Genomic DNA, 23,991 nt, shown 5'->3' with positions numbered 1-23,991 from the left:
AGTCCCAACAAGCATTTTCTTATTTTAAATGAAACTGTGTTTTTATTTTGATCTTATTGAGTTGGTCATTTCAAAAGTAGATCATCACACAAAAAAGTGTGGGCACCCCTGGTGTACAGTAATTGTTTTATATGTAAATATATTGATACAAACCTTGTTTCTACAACTTAATTTAACAATCTGTCCGTACTGAAAACCGCTTCCTCCAACTGAGGTGAATTAAAACAGCCTGTGTGCCGCGTCAAATAACTGCGTCGGGGTGGGGGGAGGGGGTGTATTGATTCAACTGTCAGTGAAAATGATCCTGCCATTAACTCAGTGGTTGGATTACACAAAACTACCCAACACAGAGAAAACAACCAAATTAAATGACCCAAAAGGCTCAACCCAGCATTTTTTAGGGTTACTAAACCTATTGCCATACATTGAACTCCTCCATATTTAAACCGTTCATTCCCCTGGTGAAATGATCCTCTTACACTGTTTTCAAGTCTGACAGAACTGCTATCCTGAAACTCAGCAGCACCTCCGATGTCATCACTATCTGTAAACACTGTACCACTCTTTATGTCAGGATCTTCTTGACTACTACAACATCATCTTTGATGAACCTTCAAAGTGCAATCAGTGCCATTTATTCATCATGGACACATTCCATCCCTCAACAAATATACTGGCAGCATTTCGTACATTACAGTCTCATCCAACAACCCAAAATCTCTGAACACTGGCATACTAATTTCTACATTCCAGTTCCTGCCAAACACATTAAGCTGTTCAATCAACTTACAGAACTCCTTGTGTTTAATGTCTTTATTCTGGCTTGCCTTAGCTACATATGTGGCCACACTAATGTCATCAACATCTGTCTGTTCCCATGTACACAGAGGAGCAATCACATGTTTGATTGCAGTCACAACACTACATGCAATCGATACATTCACATCACAATTCAATGATGCAGCTTTGACATCAGTCCCAGCAACAACAGGCAATATAACAGGCCACATACAAAAACCCTTCTTCTTCGGCATCTACAATAAAGGACAAATGACACAATAGTTTACAAATATGCATTAAAAAAATGCTTTTCGTTTAAAACACCATTTTGTAGAAAAAAATACACATTTAGGTTGAAATAATGTGAGAAAATATAAGGAGTTGTTAATAATACACAAATGGAATGAGAAGGTCATCTAGTGGCCTAGACATAAAATGGCATTTAGATTTTTTTCCACAAGAGGTCAGCAGAGACACAAAATGCATGTTTTATTCTCTGCAATGAATGGTCTATGCATTCACCTGAGGTTTTTTGTGTTTAAGTGAAACAAATATGAAGAATGTTCTTATTTTCCATTAAAACTATTGGGAAAATAATACTAAATAAAAAAAAAAGACGGTGCACATATCATGTTTAAATATTATTAAAAGTAAATTATATAAGCTTTCTGTGGAAAAAGGAAGATGTGTCACTTTTAAGCCTAATATTCTTCCAGGGAAAAAACTGTGCTTTTTCTATATTATTTTATATTTCTATAATTATACAGTGGGTCAGTTTAGTTGACAAAATTTTGTGAAATTTAATTTAAAAAAATTCAATGTTGTCAATAACATAAAGAACAAAATTCAAGTGGTTCAGACTCTTCTGAATGACGAACAAGGAGGATTTTGAAGAGGACATCAATGTTGACATGGCAACCCTCACCTGTATCAACTACATACGAGTTATTTTTGTATTCATCATTTATTTTTATTTTTTATTATTTAGCCTATTGACTCTAGTATATTTTAAAATTAAAATAATATACAATTAAACTATATATTAAACAATTTGAACGTATTCTTCCATGACCGAGCTACATAATGTGTAAGCGTAACAAAGTTTAGGTGTAATTCTGCGGTTGTCCAGCTGGTGTCCTCCACGAGTCTGTCTACTTAAGCTCTCAAGCAATCGTAGATCGTCGAGTGCATCTTAAGCAATACAACGAGAACCAGCACGCAAGTCTATGTTTCATCATTTTTACGATTGACTTCGTTTTGGAAAACCAACTTTCAATTTACTGAATGCGATAAGAGGTGGCATTTTAAATGCAAATATCACTTGTCAACTCATTAACACATTGTGAAAGCATGTGCATATTAATGACACCATCTTAGTTTATATAGATTATATGATTCTATATAAAACTAGTTCTTTGTGCTTAAACGCATGCAATGTCACGAAAGAAATGTGCACAGACACTAATCTAAAGTAAGCTTTTTACATCTATAACTATAAACTATAACAGTGAAAGTATTGGATTTTGATATGGAATCGAATCATGAACCAGTATCAGACAGCTATACTGAAGCAGGAATCAGATGAAACAATAGGTTACTCACGTAACCCCGGTTCTCTGAAACATCGAGTGGAGAGATCCACCTATGGGAAGGGCATCCGTACCTGACCTCTGCAGAAGCATCCAATTGCACCAAGTCTGGCTAGACAGACAGAAGCGCGTGTCCTATGCTCGGTAAGGTCCCGCCCCTTACCTAAGGGCATATAACAATCTGCACGCGCTGCTGCTCCTCAGTAAGAATATTCGCTTCTCGTGCAGCAAGCGGGGCAAGCTTGGTGGATCTCTCCACTCGATGTTTCAGAGAACCGGGGTTACGTGAGTAACCTATTGTTCTCTTTCATCATCTCGTGTTAGAGATCCACCTATGGGAGACATGGACAGCTCCCCGATTGCCCAATACACTCACAGTGAGGTCCTGCAAGCCAGAAAAGGGAACGGTCGCCCCAAGGAGGCGGTGCTTGACACGTCCCGTAATTACACACATGGCAACCCTGAAGCACACAAGTGAGAACTGTGTACTGGCAGAGCTGAAGAAACATGTTAGTGGCACAAACATAAATATCAGCCCAGCAGCACCCAGTAAAGACAACACCCAGCAGGAATGTTAATGCATGCTTGGTGACATGAATGTGTACAGCCAACCGGCCCATTACCCCTTTTTCCCTACTTCATATATGTATATATATATATATATATATATATATATATATATATATATATATATATATATATATATAAATATATTACATATATAAAGAAAAAAGGAACCAACAGGGGAGGGGCTATGAAGAACCCACCCCAGGACAGAATGAGCTACCGGGGTCCTGGTTACATCCAGTCGGTAGTAACGTACAAAAGTATGGGGAGAAGCCCAGCTGGCAGCAGAACAGATGTCCTGCAATGAAACTCCCCTGAACAGAGCCCAAGAGGCGGCCATGCCCCTCGTTGAGTGGGCTCTGATGCCTTCTGGAGGCAGCACTCCTGAAGATTCATAAGCCAAAATTATAGCTTCCACAAGCCAATGTGAGAGGCGTTGCTTAGAAATGGGATTCCCCGAGTGAGGAGGAGCCCAAGAGATAAAGAGCTGATTGCTCTTCCGAAAAGCACTGGTCCTATCCAAGTAAGCCCGCAGGACACGGACCGGACACAGACCATTCAGCCTCTGATCCTCTTCAGATGAAAAAGGAGGAGGGTGAAAAGCGGAAAGCTCCATTACCTCACACGAGAATGCTGGGAAGCATTTCGGCATAAAGGCCGGGTTAGGCTTAAGAAAAACCTTATCTCCACTAAGAGAGAATTTAGTGCACGAGGAATGAACAGAGAGTGCATGTAGGTCACTGACACGTTTAGCTGATGCTAAGGCCAGGAGCAACGCTGTCTTAAAAGACAGAATTTTCAGGGAAACGCCTCCCAGGGGCTCAAAAGGTGGCTGACATAAAGCCTCCAGCACCATGGAGAGGTCCCATTCAGGGACAGTCCTTCTAGTAACTGGGAGAGAACGGCGGGCACCCTTCATAAATCTACTGAATGAGGGGGTGCTGCCCTGCCGTTAAGCCATCAAACCCAACATGACAAGCGGAAATAGCTGCCAGGTAGACCTTAATAGTGGAAAAAGTCCTGCCTTTATCCATAAGGTCTTGTAAAAAACATAAAATATCAGAGACTGAACACTGATATGATGTTGAACCACGCTCATCACACCACCCTTCAAACACTTGCCACTTACAGTCATATAGGGACCTTGTGGAGGAAGCCCTAGCGTTCTGTATAGTTGCAACCACCCGTGGGGGAGCCCCATCGAGCTTAAGTTTGTCCTCTCACGGGCCAAGCCCACAGAGCCACCCTGTCCGGGTGTGGGTGATATATTTCCCCGTTCAGCCTGAGACAGCAGGTCTGTGCGAAGAGGGAGGGGCCACGGTTGGGCATGCAGAAGAGGAATTATCTCTGCCAACCATGGTGCCTTGGGCCACCTGGGTGCTATCAAAATTAGGGACAGGCCCTGCTCTCTCACCCTGGCCAGGGTAGGAATTAACAGGCACAGGGGGAAACGCGTAGAGCAGCACTTTGGGCCACGGGTGGGCAAGTGCGTCCACGCCGAGGGGCGCGTCCTCGTCCTTTAGCGAGAAGAACATAGGACAGTGGGAGTTTTCGCGCGAGGCGAAGAGATCTACGTTCGCCTTCCCGAATTTCTCCCACAACATGCCCACTATCTGGGGGTGGAGTCGCCAGTCTCCGTAGAGCGGGTTCCCCTCGACAGAAGGTCCGCGCCCCTGTTCAGGACACCTGGAACATGGGTTGCGCGTAACGACAGGAAGTGCCGCCCGCTCCACACCAAAAGCCTGTGAGCTAGGGCATGAAGCTTGGGCGAGCGCATGCCGCCCTGGCGATTGATGTGAGCCACTGCAGTGGTATTGTCGCAGCGAACGAGCACATGATGCCCCTGCAGACGGGGAAGAAAATGATTCAGAGCTTTCCATACGATCATGAGCTCCAGATAATTTATGTGGGCTGAACGAAGTTCGCTCGGCCACGAACCGTTCACCGTCCTGCCCTCCTGAGTGGCTCCCCAGCCTGTTAAGGACGCGTCTGTCGTTACCACTTTTCGCAACATAACAGCCCCGAGAGGGGTCCCATGTGCGTACATGTCTGCACTCCTCCAGTGGCGCAAGGCTGCTGTGCACGAGCGCGTCACTGTGACAGAGCGGCAGAGGTCGCGTAATGGGCTGAAGTGGAGGGATAAAACCCACTTCATGAATGCCCTCATACGCAGAAGGCCCAAAGGCAAAACTTGAATAGCTGATGCCATAAGACCCTGTAATCTGAGACACTTGCGATATGGCACATTCGTCCCCTCCTTGAATTGTGATAGACAATTCATTAGAGAGCGAACGCGTTCTTGTGAAAGGCGCGCGCGCATTGAGATTGAATTCAGCTCCAGACCCAGGAATATAACACTCTGGGCAGGTGTGAAATTGCTCTTGCTCACATTCACTCTGAACCCGAGTGATGTGATGTGCGTGATCACACGGCGAGTGTCTTGCACCACCTCTTCCCTGGAATTGGCTATGATTAACCAATCGTCTATGTATGTTAGGATCCTGAGACCCGTTATTCTCAGCGGCGCTAAGCCCGCTTCCGCACATAGACAGAACACCCTCGGACTCAGCGAGAGGCCGAAAGGGAGGACTGTGAATTCGTAGCATATGCCCTGATAGGCAAAGCGAAGAAATTTCCTGTGCGGGGCGTACATATTGATGTGGAAAAAGGCATCTTTCAGATCGACTGATGTGAACCAGTCGTTCTGATGAATTGAGCGCGCGAGTGTGCCGTGTGTTAACATTCTGAAATTGTATTTCCTCAAATGTTTGTTTAACACTCTGAGATCCATAATAGGACGGAGAGAGCCGTCCTTCTTTGTAACTAGGAAATAACGGGAGTAAAACCCCTGATTGCATTGATCTCGGGGTACTACTTGAATCGCCCCTTCACGAGGAGGGAGGAAATTTCTTCTTTCAGAATGTGTGCAGCGCTCTTTTCTGTGTGAGAAAAGATAACGCCGCCGAAAGGTGGAGGTCTCCTGGCAAACTGGAGCCTGTACCCTTTCGTTATGGTTCGAATCACCCACTCGGGAGCCGACACAGCCTGCCAAGCTGTTGTGTGGCTCGCAAGTGAGCCCACCTGAGCCGGGGAAGCGCTTATTGCTGCGTTTATGCCCGAGTTGCTCATTTGAAATACAATGGCGCCATCTAGTGGACAACATAGGGGCGACATAAGGGGTTGTGGAGAGATGTTCTCTCTCTGTGCTGGATTTTTGTGATTTTTTGTGTTCTTTTTCTTTTTTTGAAACACTTGGGCCGAAGCCTTTATTGAGTGTGTGGGAGAGATGTAATAGGGGCTGTGTGGTGACACTGCTCTCATACTGTTTCTCACTGTAAACACTTCCAGCACATGGAAGTTCCCTGATATGGGCTGAACAGGGGAACACACATGGTTCTGAACCGAACACACAGGGTGGGCACCCACTGGTAGGGGGGGGCTGACCCCACCGAGTGAAACCCTCCTTTTCTTGAGAACTTGGAGGGTCGAACAAGAGTCCGGGGGGCTGGTGGCCCGAGAACGTGGACTCAAAGCCCCCTGAGGCCATGGATCAGGCCGGCCGCTTCCGTTTAGAATCGGAGGGGGTAGAGTGGGGGGGTTTCTTGGCCGCAGCGAAAGACATTCTACCCCAAGGCTTAGCAGAAGGCGGGTTACCCTGCTGATGAGGTGGCTTATTCCGAGGCTTTGCCTTACCGGGGTAATGGAAAGGACGCCCCGAAGCAGGAGGGTTGGGTGGTCGCGCGGGTGGTGCCTGGCGCGGTGCCGCTCTCCTCGGGAGGCATAATTTTAGCGCTTCGTCCTCCTTCCTCTTGTCGTCGCAACGCTGTTGCATTAAAGCGACGGCAGGGCCAAATAGAGCCTGGCCAGGCTCTACAGGGGCACCCGCAATGCGCCGTTTCTCACTGTCAGGGAGGCCCGACAAGTTAAGCCAAAGAGCACGTTCTCCAGCCACTGAGAACGCCATAGAGCGCCCGCAGGCTTGGACGGCCTGACGGGCATTACGGAGAACAAGGTCATTCACCGTAACAATCTCCTTCCACAGAGAGGGTGTGGGGGTCCCTTTTTCCAATTGTTGCCCCATATCGACCAGGAGTTCAGCCTGGTATGCAGACAGAAGAGAGGAGACATTGAGGGCTCTGACGGCCAAGGCCGAGGCTTTGTAAGAGGCCTGGTGTATAGAGGCAGAAAACCGGTCCATTTTGTTCGGGAGAACAGGTTTGGGGGGGGGCAAGTAGACCACCTTGAGATGGATTAAGGTGTCTGGCGACAGAGGGCTCGATGGCGGGGGGGGTCACCCATCCCAAGGGCCGTCATGTCCTTTACTTCAAGGCCCGCGAGACCGTGTTTTAGGTCCAGCGGGTCCCCCCAAAAGTACCTCATATGCTTTGCGCATGCAGGAAGGACGGGGAGAAGTTGTTTTCTCGAGCCTGGAGGGGGTCCCAGGAGTTTCCCGTCATACACGTCCCTCTCTTGGTCAGTGGCACTTTGTAAAGCTGGCCATTCGATATTGAGGCGAGCGGCCGCTCGCTCACAAACCTCGATGAGGACAGACTGGGTGAGAGCTGCAGGGGCGTTAGCCTGAGTCACAGAAGACGGGATGGCATCCTCGTCCTCCGAACCTTCAAGAAGGCCCGCATCGTCGTAGTCACCAGAACCAGCCGGCTCATTGGCGAACGAGGGGTCCACTGAGAGAATCTCCTCAGGAAATTCCGGGTTGTGTTGATCAGCCCAGCTGAGCGAGGCCGCGCCCGGAGGAAACCAGGAGCGCGTCGTCATCACCGTTACCCCCATCGGAGTCGGAGAGTTCGAGGTCGGTGCACTGGGTAGCGGCGACCTTGAGCCTCCGGCGGCGGAGTTTTTAGGCAACGCCAGGCAGTGGCTACAGTTTTCCGGAAACTCTAGAGCCTCCTCCGCATGTTTGAGACCCATGCACACAACACATAAAGGATGGGAATCCTTGGCTGCGATGAGGGCACCGCACGCGGCCGGGCAGGCACGCGATAGGCTGCCCCCAGAGGAGGCCGTAGGCTTAGAAAATGCCATAAATGTTCGAAAACTCCGAAAAATCCTTGCGTGGAGCAGGAGAGAGAAAAGGCGGGCAGCCTGGTGGTAGTTTAGAGCGAGCTTGGGCGGCTTGCAATAAACAATAAACAGCTAAGTTGGCTGAAAAAAGGTTAATCACGTCAGGCGGAGGCTGATCTGTGCGATGTATCCTCCTGTAGACGGGTGAGTGAAAAACTCTAATTTCAACCGAGCTGAGTACAAAACAGAGGTCGCGAGAAGCGAATGTCAACTGAGGAGCAGCAGCGCGTGCAGATTGTTATATGCCCTTAGGTAAGGGGCGGGACCTTACCGAGCATAGGACATGCGCTTCTGTCTGTCTAGCCAGACTTGGTGCAATTGGATGCTTCTGCAGAGGTCAGGTACGGATGCCCTTCCCATAGGTGGATCTCGAACACGAGATGATGAAAGAGAACGGGCACAAACTCTGTGCACGAGTGCAGAACATCGCCAATCTGATATAGTGTATGGTGGAACTCACAAAAGCAACAGACAGCTACTGCAAATTACAAAATGATTTACATCATGTGTGATTACTAGTGTTGATGCATGGAGCTAATGTAAATGAGTGCCTAACTTTTTCACTAGGACTTTAAACAAATATGAATTGCATATATGTATAATCTATTTTTCTGGATATCGGTTAATGTTTATTTGTAGATAGCAATTCACTAAGCAGTGTCTCTAAAATCCCACACAGGCTACATAACTGTAATGAAGGCAGACGAGGAGTGAGGATCTACATGCAGTTTTTAAATGGAAAAACAAAAAGGTGAACAGGATAACTCAAAATAACAAAACAACACAGGGAACAAATAAAACATCCACAAGGGGAAAACCAAAATATAAACAAGAGAAACATCCACGGAGGGCACGGGCAGGAACACAGTCAAGGACATACATTACATTTAACTACTGACCCCGAATGATAAAACAATGGGGTTTAAATACACAAGGATAATGACACACAGGTGAAAAAAAATCAAGCTGGCAGTGATGAGGGCAGGGAATTATGGGAAGTGTAGTCCCTCAGATGACAAGTGAGAAACTCAGGGCAGACAACAGGGGATCGTGACAATAATGCACTTAGCATTCAATAAATAGGCTTAAACAATACGAATGCTGCACCAACAACAAAAATAATAAATATTGAGCATAACATAGCCTAGCTATTCTTAGTAACAACTACACTAGATTAGAAACGTACAACAAAAGGGTTCAATATACCAAACAAAACTTTGCAATAATCTTCAGATTGTTTGAAAATGTTTGTCAAACACACTACTACAGTTAAAATATAACAAATAAAATGTTTAGGCTATACTTAACATTCACAAATTATAACTTTCAAGAAAAATGAATCTGACTCTGTTCATCCCAATTGAATGATTGATGAAGAACAATACGTTTGGATTTATAGTTTAATTTCAAATTTAAAAAGTTACCCTCATAATGCTGTTACAAAAAAATAAATGCCAAGCTACATTCCTTGATGAAAATTGTTTGTAGAATAGCTACGTCTCTGATGAATAGCTGCTACAATAACAGAAATAATTGTCCAGTAATCCAGTAAATTGTCCACTTCTCAGTTCTCCTTCAACAGGAAATCTATGATCTAACCTGACTTAAACGAAACACAAGCATACCCTTAACCACGCCCACTGTAACATGCCTACCATTTCCAATCCCAACTGACTACCACTGCTATATTTGACATAAAAAACACAATACACTGTTATTCAAAATTACACACAAATACATGACCTTCATTTCAAAATATAATTTAAATAAAATAACTATTTAAAAAATAAAAACATTTCTAAGCTATTCTCTACTAATTTGTGTTGTTGCTTTAACACACTATATTATGTTAGCATGTTTAAAATATGTTTGTGCAGTTGGAATAAGACTATTTGTTTAAACGGTTCATATTTAGTTGAATGTATTATTCACTAAGCCTCATCAAATCACTACAACACATTTGAAAACAGTTTTTCCAACTATTAGCAACCCATTAGGTAACATAATCACTTGCTAACTGAGCTAATTGAACATAACTGACAAATATGGTCTGCTACTTTACATAAATGCACTCAAAATCAATATTTTTACTGGAAACCTTAAACATACTTTACTGGAAAATTCTATCCAACCTGGATAGAACCCTGCCATGGAAGGAAGTGCTGAGGAAGGCAGAGCCCTGGGAGGCCCGGAAGACAGAGCCATGGAAGGCGGAGCTGTGGAAGGTGAAGCCCTGGGAGGCACGGAAAACATGGAAAGCTTAGGGGGCGGAGCCGTGGGAGGCAGATTCATGGAAGGCTGTGTGGGCGGAGCCATGGAAGGCCCGGGAGACGGACCCATGGAAGGCAGAGCTGTGGAAAGCTCAGGGGGCTGAGCTTTGGGAGGCTCGGGAGGCGGAGCCCTGGGAGGCTCGGGAGGCAGAGCCCTGGGAGGCTCGGGAGGCAGAGCCCTGGGAGGCTCGGGAGGCAGAGCCCTGGGAGGCGGAGGCTTGGGAGGCTCAGGAGGCGGAGCCCTGGAAGGCTCGGGAGGTGGAGCCCTTGGAGACGGAGCCCTGGAAGGCTCGAGAGGTGGAGTCCTGGAAGGCTCGGGAGGTGGAGCCCTGGAAGGCGGAGGCTTGGGAGGAGGCCTGGTGGGCTCAGGAGGCAGAGCCCTGGGAGGCGGAGCCCTGGAAGACTTGGGAGGTGCTGGCTCTGGGACGGTCGAGGCTACAGGCGCTGGCTTGCTGACCATGGCAGGTGGAGTCTGGGGAGCAGAAGCCTTTCCTCTTCTCTTCTCTTCTCTTCCTCCTCCGGGCGGTCGAAGCTGGCAACGCTGGCTCTGGGACGGACGAGACTTCCAGCTCGTTGGCCGTGGCAGGTGTAGGCATTGGCTCGTTGGCCGTGGCAGACGTGGGCATTGGCTCGTTGGGAGGGCCCTCAGGAGCGAACCTCTCCAAAATCATATCCACGTACGCCATCCAAATGTACTCTCCAGTCTCCGGCAACTCCTCCCATCCTTGGGCAAGGAGGCCGATCTGGTAGATGGACTTGAGGTGTCTATCCGCAAATCCAGTGCATCTGACAATGGTGCAGAACTGACGTGAGTACTCAATTAAAGGGAAGTTCGCTCTGCTCAACTGGATGAAGATTGCTGCTAGATCCATCTTAGTTCTTCTGTTACGAAGGCAGGCAGAGAATGCAGATCTAAGTGCTGCTTTTTATTAACAAAATCAAGAAAACTCAGAACAAAGAAAAACACAGGAAACCTAGCACAGAACATAACAACACATGCAAGAACTAACAAAGGAAACTAAAGGGCTTAAATACACCAAGGAACAACCAATGGAATGAGGAACACCTGGGGAAACAATCAGGGAATGAGAAAATATCAGGGGGAAACCAATCATAAAATGAAATTACAAAGGACTACAAAAACCAAACAGGAACTAAATTAAACTCCAACATAAAAGCACAAAAACAAAAGACAACAGGGAATTGACACTATCTTCAACTGCTGATCTGGCAGGGTTATTAAGAGGAATGACAGACATTGTGTTGGTGAGTTTGGTTATGCAGTTCTGAGGTGAGTTCCTCAAACTCTGAAACAACTGATGATACCAAGCTATTGGCCACTCCACTGCATTGTAATTTGGCCACAATGGAGGCACATATATCTGCTGTCTATCTCCTTGTGAAGGGGAGTCAATGGCTGCAACTTGGGGATCACTTTCTATGACAAACAAAGTACCTGACTGATTAAAATCAACATTTTGAACTGGCTATTCACCAGATGATGAATCATCAGCTTTAAAGCCCATATTTATAATGCATTGTAAAGGCATTAAAAAGACATTCTACTCCTTTCATAATGTCTTATAATACACCTTATAATACGGTGTAACCTCTCATCAATAATTGCAGCTACAGTTATTATACATTATAATATTTAATCTATTTATGGTTATACCTTAAAGCAGTGGTTCCCAAACCTGTCCTGGAGTCTCCCCAACATTAGACATTTTACATGTCTCCCTGATCAAACACACCTGATTAAACTCATTAGTAGAGTCCAGACTCCATTTCTTGAAATGGGTGCATCTGTTGGGAAAGCTCTACAGGTTTGGGAATCACTGCCTTTTAAGTGTGTATTGCATTGTATTAGTATAACCTTATAATAACCAATTAAAATATCTTTATGGATGTTTATGAGCAGACATTTTTGTCACTTTACTTAATATAATTAATACGGTCTATAACTACTGCAGATAAAATTGGATGTATTGTAATGCATTATAATATAAGGCAGTGTTTCTCAGACCTCTCCTGCAGTACCACTAGTATAGGGTGAACATGTGTTCTCTTTTTAGGACCTTTAAAAAAGCGTCCGGCCGGGATTTCTAAATTTGTGAAAATGTGATTCCCTGATTCGGCTTTAGTTGCATTATGATGTGCATCTGATCTAATATTTAATTTGTGTGTGTGCATATTTGCATTGCTTTACAATCACATTGCTTCATGTTCCATGGCCATTCAAAATAATAGTAAATTACGGTACAATCATGGCATCAAATATTTTATTTTAGCACATGGACATTCAAAAGAATGTTGGAAATTATTTATTTATATATATTTGTTATTCTAATATAGTGTCTTTTTCACTGTTTTGAACCTTATTATTCCATCCATATTCCATGGAGCATGTTAATTGGTACTTTAGTATATGTTTGGTGCGAACCATTGCAGATGAAGCATGCGCACTTCAAGCACACATTCATTACATGATAAGCGAACATGAACAGTTAATTTTATACCTGGCCAGGAAATAAATGTTCAAATCGCTTCTTCACGGCCGTTTCTTGCTGGGTTAGCTGATATTTTCTCTTTACTGCCTTCATTTTATTGAAGAGTGTAACCGAGATGCGCTTCATGTAAATTCCTCGGAGCATCTAAAACTGCACACGTGGGTGCATGTTTAATTTTAAACAAGAAATTGCACGTTTATTAGTGCCGTTCACTTACACATAAACTGTTAGTGAATATTTGTGAGAGCATAATGCATGACTGAGACAAAATGCATTTTATGACCATAATTTGCCAGCGCATATGACTTAAGCTACGGGAAGTGGGGGGAAAATAGATGCTGCATTATTTGCGTTAATTTAAGGCGTTAAACATTAATCACATAAGTTATTTTTCCCAGCCAAAATTCTAAAATATAACTAAACCCAAGTTGAATGAGAAAACTGATCAAATTAACTATTTAAACTATTTATTTTATTACCTGTACCTCAATTTGCCACATAATTAGCTAGCTATCTGGCCTTGTAGCTCCTCTCGGTTCTCTGCCGTATTATCTAAAAGGAAAATAATATTAGCAATCTGGCAATGTTGGGAAACTTACATATGTTATTAGAAATTGAGAAAACTTAGATCAAATATGAAAATTTATTTGAACACTGCCATTTAATCAAAAAGGAAATAATGTGCAAGGACCGGAAATTGGATTTACTCATCACTAATGTAATTTATGTCAACTCGCTGTAATCAGTGTTGCCAACTTAGTGACTTTGTCGCTAGATTTTGCGACTTTTCAGACCCCTTTAGCGACTTTTTCCTAAAAAGCACCTAGCAACAAATTTAGCGACTTTTTGGACAAATCTTAGCTACTTTCCGTAGAAGAGTCACCAGTACTGCCTTGCTTTCCCGCCGCAGGTATGCCTCTCTCTGTGTCTACTCTGTTCAGTGAGACTGACAGAGAGAGAGGTTGGCGCCAGGCCAGCGCGTGTCCGTCGTGGTGGAGCTCCAAGAAAACTACCACAAATAGTCATAGAGACGTGGGTTCGAATCTAGCTCTGGAATATAAACCTTTTATATGATTTTATCAGTTGAAAAATGTGATTTTTATAATCAAATGTTATATTTGTTAACATTAGTTAATGCACTATCTACCAGGTTAGGGTTAGATTTAAGCGAAACTGAAATCTAACTTATCTAATAACTTATCCTAACCTGAAATCTCAAACTGCTAGCCAAACATTTCAATAACATTTGAAATCAGCAATATAATATGACATGAATGGTATCATAATCATTGTTGTAAATGTTCAAATAGCTGAAACAGTATAGTTCAGTTTGTTTCAGCCAAAGCGCATGTTATGTGATTTTAATCTTTTGGCGTTTCGTGCCTGACGATACACACTTAAAAAATATTTGTAAAGTTCTTATTGTTTATGTCACTATTAAAATGATTGTTACAAATAATGATACATGGACTGGAATAAATGGTGTAACAATTCTTCTGATGTGCCATTAATATTATAATTTTTTAAAATGTTTTTATCAGTACTATTTAATTGATGTATGATATCAATGGTGTAACAATACTTTTGGTATATTAATAATACTGGAAAATGCTATTTTTAATCTGTAAATGTGATTTTATGTTTTAAAATGTCTTGTACAATAAAACAATAATCACATGTTTGCTCTTAGACAAGTTGTTTTTTGTCACCACCAATAAAATGCTTGCTTTACTATAAATATAGTAAAAATATACAGTAAGTGCAACTATATTTCAATAATAATAATAAGGTGAGGACAGTAGTAGATGGGCATGGCGGGCGGCTTGGCAGGAGCCGCAGGTGTGCTCACCAAACTTCTATTTATGTTTTCATTCACACCGTTTAAAGTGGCTGAAAAATGCTATGATCGTAACCATACTACAAACAAGTACCGGTATGCACTGAGGACTGAGAATTTAATACAGCGATCCGCCTTTTTGGTATATATTATACTGTTGCTGATCCTTTCTGTCCGCGGCTGTGGGATCAATCAGTTGATCTCACGAGACACCGCACTACCACCAACACAACCTGTTATACACAACAAATGGAGTTTGTTTGTTGTGTATTACCCTCTACACGGCAATACTACGGGATGGAAGAGCAATGGTGCCATGTGAGCAAACCAACACTGCGAGTGATAGATCTAAAGTTCCACACTCTTACAGAAAGCTGCTCACGTACCTGTTTGCTACACTCCTCCTTGCTGGCGATGTCCAGCTGAACCCAGGACCCGTCGTGGTGCAAGATCTATTCCCGGCGAGCATGCTCGTAACTCCAGGTAATGCCGACCAACAGAGACACTCACATGGAAACCCAGCGGTTACAAAACACTTCAACATTGGTCTCTTCAAAACTGATCAGCACTCCAAAATTATTTGGGACCCACAGGCAAAGCCGAGGGGCCTCATTGGTGGTCACCTTAACATTCGTAGCGTAAGAGCAAAAACGGAACAACTAGAAAAACTTTTTACCGACTCAAATTTGGACTTTCTCTGTCTGTCTGAAACATGGTTATCCAAATTGTCACCTGTAGCCTCGTTCACAATGCCTGGCTACAAGGTTTTCAGAAAGGACAGAAACAAGGGAAGAGGCGGCGGGCTACTTATGTATGTGAGAGATAACATTAGATGCGAACAAATTGATCTAACATGTGTAAATGAACTTTAATGTATTGCCATTACTATTACTCTTTCTCAGCAGATGTCATTTAATGTGATTGGCGTGTATAGACCACCGTCAAATGATGTAACGTTTTATGAAAATTTTAAGAACCTGCTTAAATTATTGGACACAAAGAAAGAATGTATAGTTCTGGGCGATTTTAACTTAAATTGGGCTGAAAAAGCAACTAGAAAAAAGTTAAAAGTACTTACAGACAAGTTCGAATTAACTCAATTAATAGATGGACCCACACGAATAACAAACGTCTCACAAACACAAATTGATCTCATTTTCAGTAACAAACCAGAGAGAATTATTAAATCTTATAATCTTCTCACTGGTTTGTCAGATCATAACATGACCCTTATTGCAAGGAAATTAACAAAAAAACGGATTATTTACCGACGAGAGATCATCAAAAACTCCTATGGAATAGGGAAACATGATATGAATGTATTTAAGGAAGAACTAAATCAAACTGATTGGAGAGATGTTTTACTCACAGATGATATAGATGCCTCCTGTGAGTCCTTCATTGGTACAATAAATAGACTTAAAGAAAAATATACAAAACCTTTTAAAAATGGACGGAGTAAGAGCAACCTACCATGGTTTAATGACCATTTGTGGGACCTGATGAAAAAACGTGACTTTGCCTTAAAAGTAGCGCTGAAGTCTAACTTAATTAATGACAGACACATTTTTACAAACCTTCGTAATAAAGTAGTCAGTGAACTAAGGAAAGCAAAGGCAAAGTTCTTTATGGATATTATTAAAGACGGAAATGAAATAGTAAATTGATATGGAGCAGCATAAATAAACTAACAAAGAAAGACAACAAGCGAAATCAGGGAAATGGATATGAGCTGAAAATTTATGGAATTTTAAAGAATGATTCTAGTGAAATAGCTTCTGTATTTAATACTTATTTTACCGCATCAGTGCAGAATTTATCTGACACTTTTGGTGCAAGAATTAAAAATATAGCTACACCAGATTATAATAAGACCATTTTTAAGATAACTGAAGTTTCTGAAAATAAAATCTGTAAGACATTAAGTACTTTAAAGTTATCAAAGGCAAAAGACACATTTAAGTGGGATTCAAAATTTCTAAAGAACAATATTCACTCCCTCAGCACCCCCATTACACACCTAATTAATTTATCGATAAAGCAATCAATTTTTCCATCTGCTTGGAAAAATGCAGTGTTAGTTCCGATTTTCAAGGCAGGGGAACCTACTGATGTAGCTAACTATAGACCCATCAGCATTTTGCCGGTGACATCAAAGATTGCAGAAAAATTGGTAACTGAGCAGTTAACCGACTTTCTAAATTCTGGACAAACACTTCATCCAATGCAATTTGGTTTTAGAAAAAATTATTCGACCGAAATGGCTACGTGCTATTTTGTTGAAAAAATCAAATCAAAACTAGACAGTGGGAGTGCTGTAGGAGTAGTTTTTCTGGATTTAAAAAAAGCCTTAGAGAGAAGAACATTATGATTTACTGTATCAAAGTTGTCAAATTTAAATTTTTCTGATGCTGCTATGAACTGGATGGAGTTCTATCTTACCATGAGAAGACAAAGTACCAGAGTTGGGAATAAAATGTCATCATTCAGTAACTGTTCTGTTGGTGTTCCGCAAGGCTCAGTCTTAGGCCCTTTGTTATTCAGTTTATATGTTAACGACTTACCGCTAGCATGTCCTCAAGTTCACACCCAAATGTATGCAGATGACACGGTCATTCTGGCACATGGAAGAGACAGATACGAAGTGGCAACCAAATTAACAGCAGCAATGGCAAAAATTGCCACATGGCTCTCTGAGTGTTGCATGACACTAAACGTCAGTAAAACTGTGTGTATGTATTTTTATATAAGGAAAAATGAAAATCAGCCAGATGTCGTTGTAAATGGGGAAAAAATCCAGATTGTGTCACACTTTAAATATCTGGGAGTTATTCTTGATTCAAAGTTGTCTTTCAAGAAACATATAAAGCAGGTTTGTAATACTGTTAAATTTAATTTAAGAAATTTTAGACACATTCGTAATCAGTTACCTTTAGATGCTGCCAAATTGTATATGCATTCAATGATTGTCTCACATTGTACATACTGCATCACAAGTTGGTCACAAACCGGAAAAACAATACTTGCTCCACTACAAACGCTATATAAACAAACTCTCAAAGTACTAGATAAAAAGCCATCAGGATATCACTACTGCAATATCATTCAAAAGCATAAACTCTTGACTTTTGAAAATTGTATGTGGCTTTTGCCAATGTTTGTTTAGTGTACAAAGTAATTAATAATCTGGCTGCGTCCCCATTACAGGAGTTCATAATATTGCTCTCAGATAGTCGGAGAACAACCAGGGCGACCAATAGAGGTCACTGTGCCGTACAGCGCAGACGTACTGAGTTTGGCAGATCAGCCTTCTCTATCAGAGCCTCTAAGTACTGGAACTTAGTCCCAAATGAGATTAGAGACATTTGTACATTTACTAGTTTTAAATATTAAGTAAAATTATGGCTGAAATCTATACAATCATGTACCCATTAATCATAAATTCAAAAAACTCATTTTTTTGTCGTATCCTAATAGTGTTTATTAATATTGCACTTTATTTTGTTCTGTTTTTCTGTTTTATTGTGCTTTTTTAAGAATGTGAAATTTTGTTGTCTGAGAGGCTACTTGCGTGATGACGTTTTATGGTATATTTATATGGTTTGTTGGATTGTTAATTGTATGTTACTTTTTCCTGCCCAGGGACTACAGATGAAATTTAGCTTGTAGCTAATTCTGGTATGGCTGAGTGCCATACACTGTCCCTGTTAAATAAATAAATAAATACAAATAAATAAATAAACAGGCGAGAAGGCGGAGCCGCACAATCAGGTGACCGCACGGCAGCTGACATAGACGTGAATGAGTTGCGCATGTGCAAACAGCGTTTCCAAGGACCAATCACGAATCTGTATTGTGTGCTCTCTTTAGTTTTACATTTAAAGAGTTTAATTTGAATGTTTATTTTTATTTTTTTCATGCACTTAATCACAGGAGATTTTTAGACGGTTGTTCCCCAGATAGCAATAAGTCGGCGGGCCGCTGGCGGTGCTCCGGCGGCAGTAGAAGCGTCAGAATGGCGATATCGCAAACACGTTTGACGGCGCACCGCCGGCGGCAGCCGCCTTCCTACCGCCTTCGTTCCGCGGCTGGCCCGCTGGCCATCCGCCGTTCCGCCGCCGTTATATCGAAGGCGGACCTTCCACGGAGCGTCGGAGGCAAACGCTTTTTTCCGAGCGATCTGCGCTTATTGTGTGTATATATATATATATATATATATATATATATATATATATATATATATATATATATATATATAGCATGCAGTTTATCAAGAATAATGATTGATCAAACCAGACAAATTTCCATTTGGCGTTTTAATTCCACATTTCAAAGTACAGTAACTGTCATCGAAACAAGATGTCAGATCACTGAAATATAAATAACAGAAAAATACAAACATTATATATACGCACACACACACACACACACACACACTAAAGAACATGCAGGTTTCCAATTCAATTTTGGTAAAAAAATACAAAATATTTTAAAAAACACTATTGTAACACTTACAATAATTGTTAATGATATAAAGAGGTCAGCTCTGGGATGAAAAGAATTACCAGTAAACATAAGCAATGAGGATATTTGGTACCAAAGAAAGTACAGGATACAAATAAATTGAGGTATAACATCATATTTACAAGTCATTTCTAACAATAGGTTAAGTGGTAATAATTTAGAGTAAAGCTCTGGAGTAGAATATACCATTATAACTGCAATGCTGACCTGTGGCACAAGGATTTACAAGCTATATTTAACAATAGAATAACAGTTAAGCACTGTGACGGAATGAAAGTAGAATTTTTGGTACTAGTTAATGTGCAATATCAAGTATCAGAGGTATGAAATAGGATTTACAAACTATAATAGAATTGTTAAGCACTGACGGAATTAAATAAGCCAATACTAAAGTCACGGTAAGTAGAATATTTGATACCAGATAATGTGCAAATATCAAGTATTAGATGTATAATCTAGGATTTACAAGCTATATTTAAAAATAGAATAGTTAAGCACTGTAACAATGAAATAAGCAGCAAATTGTATATGAAATAATTGAGATCTTTGGTATCAAGGAATGTGCAGGATAACAGGTATAATATACATTTTGACATTCAACTTACACATGACAACAAGTGGGAATAAATATAATTAACAGCAGAAAATCTGGCTGTAGAGAACACAGCCAATCAGAATGTCTGGAGAGGTTGGGGACTGTGTGGCGTAGTGGGCTAAGAATCACCGGTTTTCCCCGACCCCCAGAATGAGGCAGTGCAAATTAGCATATCTTCAGTGATTCCTCGTGCGCCTGTATAAAAGGACAAACCATCCCATATTCATCCAAGGAGCTGCCCTCAAAGCGGGGTCACGAGAGAAAAAAAAAAGAGCAATTTCCACAGTGAACAGTGTGGATTGGGTGAGTGTAGTCTGACACTTTTAGCAGGCTTTTTTATGGGTCTTGATGTTACTGACTGCAGGATAAAGAAACGGTTCCAGCTGTCAGTGATGCTCTGAAGCTTCTCATAAATTTAAAATGTGACAGGCTGTGGATTCAGACTGTAGAATATGCAGTGTACGATCTTAATTTAACTTTTTAGATTACCCTATGGCGTTATAAACAAAATCGGCACGCTTACAAATCGTTGCTGGAGCTCTTTATCCTACCTCAAACTGTTGTCAAGCAACGCCAAATCTTCCTGGGTGTCTAGGGGGGAGTAACAGATCCCCTGGCAGGGATAACTCTCCAACAGACACATTGGCACTGAAATGTTGCAGCATAGCATTTTGTTGTCCATGCTACGCACAACATCGCCAAACTCCAAGACGTCGCAACATTAGGGTTAAACCAACAACCACAGGTGTTGTTTGCAAGTTGTACCTGATTGCCCAGTGCGAGCAAATGTCTTCAACATTGTCCCTACTTGCTTCACCTGCTCTATAAGTGAGTCGCTGTCACCTGGGAAGTAACAATATATTGATTAGCAATACACTAAATATAATAGTAATATAATATAACCACAATTATCATACCAGTAACTTTCCCTGTAATTTCTATCCACAGTATGTTATGCATGGCATACAAGTTCATAATGAAGAACCCTTATGATAACATCAATTTCATTTTTTTTCTTTGAAGCAGAATATTTGTTTGTAAAAGGGGAGGAAAAAGAAAATAATGAAATATTGGTATACAGATTTTGGTTGATATATCATACTGTACAGTGAAATTTGCTATTGTTATATCCCTACTCACCTGAAGGACGATAGATCAGGCAAATCTCCAGTCAGGCATTTGTAGAGTTTGCTCCTTTGAATAACACTTTCATGAGTGGGAAGTTGCATATCCACAGGTATTTTAATTCAAACATGCAACATATTGTAATAAATCTACAATATTCAGCCTTTACCTTACACCCTCGGTTGTTGCTCTACACTTTTATTATATTAAATACTTATTTATATAGCTTGCTCACTGTATAATCATGATAGCCTAATACTTATAACACAAGATTGCATCTTAAACGAATGACTGAGTTGAAAACTTGAATAAGAACTAATTTTACACAGAGGGGACCAGTTAGGGAAACTTACCTGCCTACAATAACTGTTTTCATTTGATTTGAGTTACATTAAACATGAATAACCTTAGCCGAGTCCCCAGGAACATCGGGCTATTTAAGTAACAAGCCTATAACTGCGGTCTTATCAATTCTAGCTTCACCATACACTCAAACTGTGAGGTTTATCTGCTTTCCTCATGGACCTGTAACACAATGCCCTGACAGTGACTTCACCTGTGCCCTGACCTTTATTAGAAACTGAGAGGAGAGCAAATTAATATAATTTATATTACAATTATCACAAAAATTAACAAACAGTCTGCTTTAAAACTAAGAAAAAACAAGCTTCTATACTAACCTTACATTAAAAATGAACACGTGGCGAACTAGCTTAGCCGCTATCTGCCGGCACACCACATTAGATTAAAATACTTACCCTTGTAGTTGTGCAGATAACTCGATATGTAGAGTTTAAAGCCCTTGTCCCTCTTGCTTGTCGGAGCAGGGGACCAGGCATCAACAATGCGATGAACATTTTCGGAAGATTCTGGAGACATCGAGTAAAAACAGACATTTTGGGCGACGCGCAAGTAAACCGGAAACAGATATGGCGACAGCGCAACTTCACAGTTCAGTCTTTGTAATGTGTTTTAGCAATACATTTTTAACATTTATAATGCGTTTAGATTTTTTTATTGCCTTTACAGGGACTTTAACACTTTCTTAAACATTTGTACAGGTCATAATTGCAAAACCTGTAAAAGGTAAAATAACAAAACAAATCGAGGTTGGAAAAAATTTAGACATAAACGAAATTTCTGCGTAACTGTGAAACCAGAGGATAATTTAAGCTTTTTCATTGAGTTTATCCTTCACGTCAAAACAGGGATTTTCATGTTTATGATAGATATCACCATCGTTGCAAATTAATAAAAAAATTAAAGTATACCGAGATTTTGGCCATGTTGCAGATGTCTTTCACTGTTCACTGATAGTCAGGCATTACGTGAAAAGTCTAACTTCATCAATTTATTGTGCTAAATTGTTCATACCATGAATTAAATATCTATTTTAAAACCTAATCAGAATCAGAAAGATATTTATTGCCAAGTAAGTTTTACAAAAGGAATTCTTTTTGGTTTATTGGTGCATGTCTCAAATGCGCAGCAATCAAAGAAATGTAAAGTGCATAAAATAATTCAATATATTTTACATATATTACTGTATAATCGCTTCAGAGTTTCAAAGTAATTTAAATGTCATTTCCTAAACCTTACCTTATCATGGAATCAAGAGTCAAGACTCTGTTATAAACCCTAATGGCTTTGGAGCAAAAAATAATAATAGCCAACATGGCTGGTCGATTTTGAGAGTAGAAATCCTTGTATTTCAAAGCGGCTTGCCGCCAGCCGCCCGCAGGCGGCATCTCGCAAGAAATGGGAGTGACGAATTCGGCGGCAAACGTTTCATCCCCGCCAGTGGGACGCACCTATAGCCGACAGCTTAGGGACGGCGGCAAAAGAAGCCGTGCGGATATTTTTTGCTATCTGGGATCATTCCTGTTTCTGAACGCTCTGAATTCAGAGACTGTACTCTGTACATTGTAATTTATTCAAACACGTAACAAACTTTACATTTTGCTACATTTGTATATAGATAATTACAGTATGTACGGTAAGCACAGGGAAGCATACGCATGTAAAGGGTGGACACTATATGCAAAATGCAAATGAGACATGGTGACGTCACGAAAATGTTAATTAGCGTATGACGTAATCTAGCAACCTTTAGCTACTTTCCATTTGAAATTAGTTGGCAACACAGCTTAACACTCAGTTACACAGACAGAAAAAATTTACTTTTACGGACAATCTTGACTGTGCGTACGCACTCTTTAAGTGGTGTGTGTGATTTGGCGACACCACTGTAATTAAATTGTCTCAATCAGATATGTAGTTAATCATTCAAAACATATTTCTTATTCATCCAGGTGCAAATACTTTGTATTAATTTATTTACTTAAATGAATCAGCTATATAAAGGTGTGTGTGTGTGTGCGCGCAGTTTTTTAGGACATTGTGACAATGGATGCACTAGTGCTGTTAGAGGACCTGGCCAATGACACTGTGCAGAGGGAGCGTGTTTTCAGGGACCGTGAGGATTTCTTGGCTCATGAGCCGATTTTGATTCCCGAGAGCCATCCTCTTGGAATTGTGTTCTGAATTACGGCCAGTATTGGAGAGACCCTCATGGAGAAATCACGCTCATCTGTTCCCTTGCAAGTACTGACGACATTAGGCCACTGGTGCTTTGCAGCGGGAGTTGGCAGACCGTTTGGGGATGTCACAGTCATCCCTGAGCCACGTCATGCCACACCGATGGGATGCCATAGTTGGGATGGCACCCCAAAAAATCAGTTTTCCTTACACACAAGCTGAACAGGCCAACATCAAAACACAATTTGCAGCGATTGCTGGTTTTCCCAATGTAATCGGTGCTATTGTCTGCACTCATGTCGCAAAAAAGGCACCTTCTGAGAATTAATTTGCTTTCATTAACCAGAAACATTTCCACTCAGTGAATGTGCAGATCATATGTGATGTGCACTTGTCTCTGACAAATGTAGTTGCGAGATTGCCTGGGGTCAACCCATGATTCCTACATTTTATCCAACAGCAGTGTAGGGAACAGACTACAAACAGGAGCTGTGCAGGATGGATGGCTACTTGGTAAGACGGTAGGGTACATGTCATTGTGTGTAATCATGTAACTTTTTTAATCTACTTTTAA

The 23,991-nt window shown here is 41.5% G+C and overlaps 1 pseudogene; it reads right to left on the bottom strand.

Annotated features, from left to right (window-relative positions):
• Positions 1-4,142: 4,142 nt before the first annotated feature.
• Positions 4,143-6,257, bottom strand: LOC127629667 (uncharacterized; annotated as a pseudogene).
• Between the last annotated feature and the right edge of the window lie 17,734 nt (positions 6,258-23,991).

The sequence above is a fragment of the Xyrauchen texanus genome, chromosome 36 (assembly GCF_025860055.1).
Source record: "Xyrauchen texanus isolate HMW12.3.18 chromosome 36, RBS_HiC_50CHRs, whole genome shotgun sequence".
NCBI lineage: Eukaryota > Metazoa > Chordata > Actinopteri > Cypriniformes > Catostomidae > Xyrauchen > Xyrauchen texanus.
This window is presented reverse-complemented; position numbering and strand designations above follow the sequence as displayed.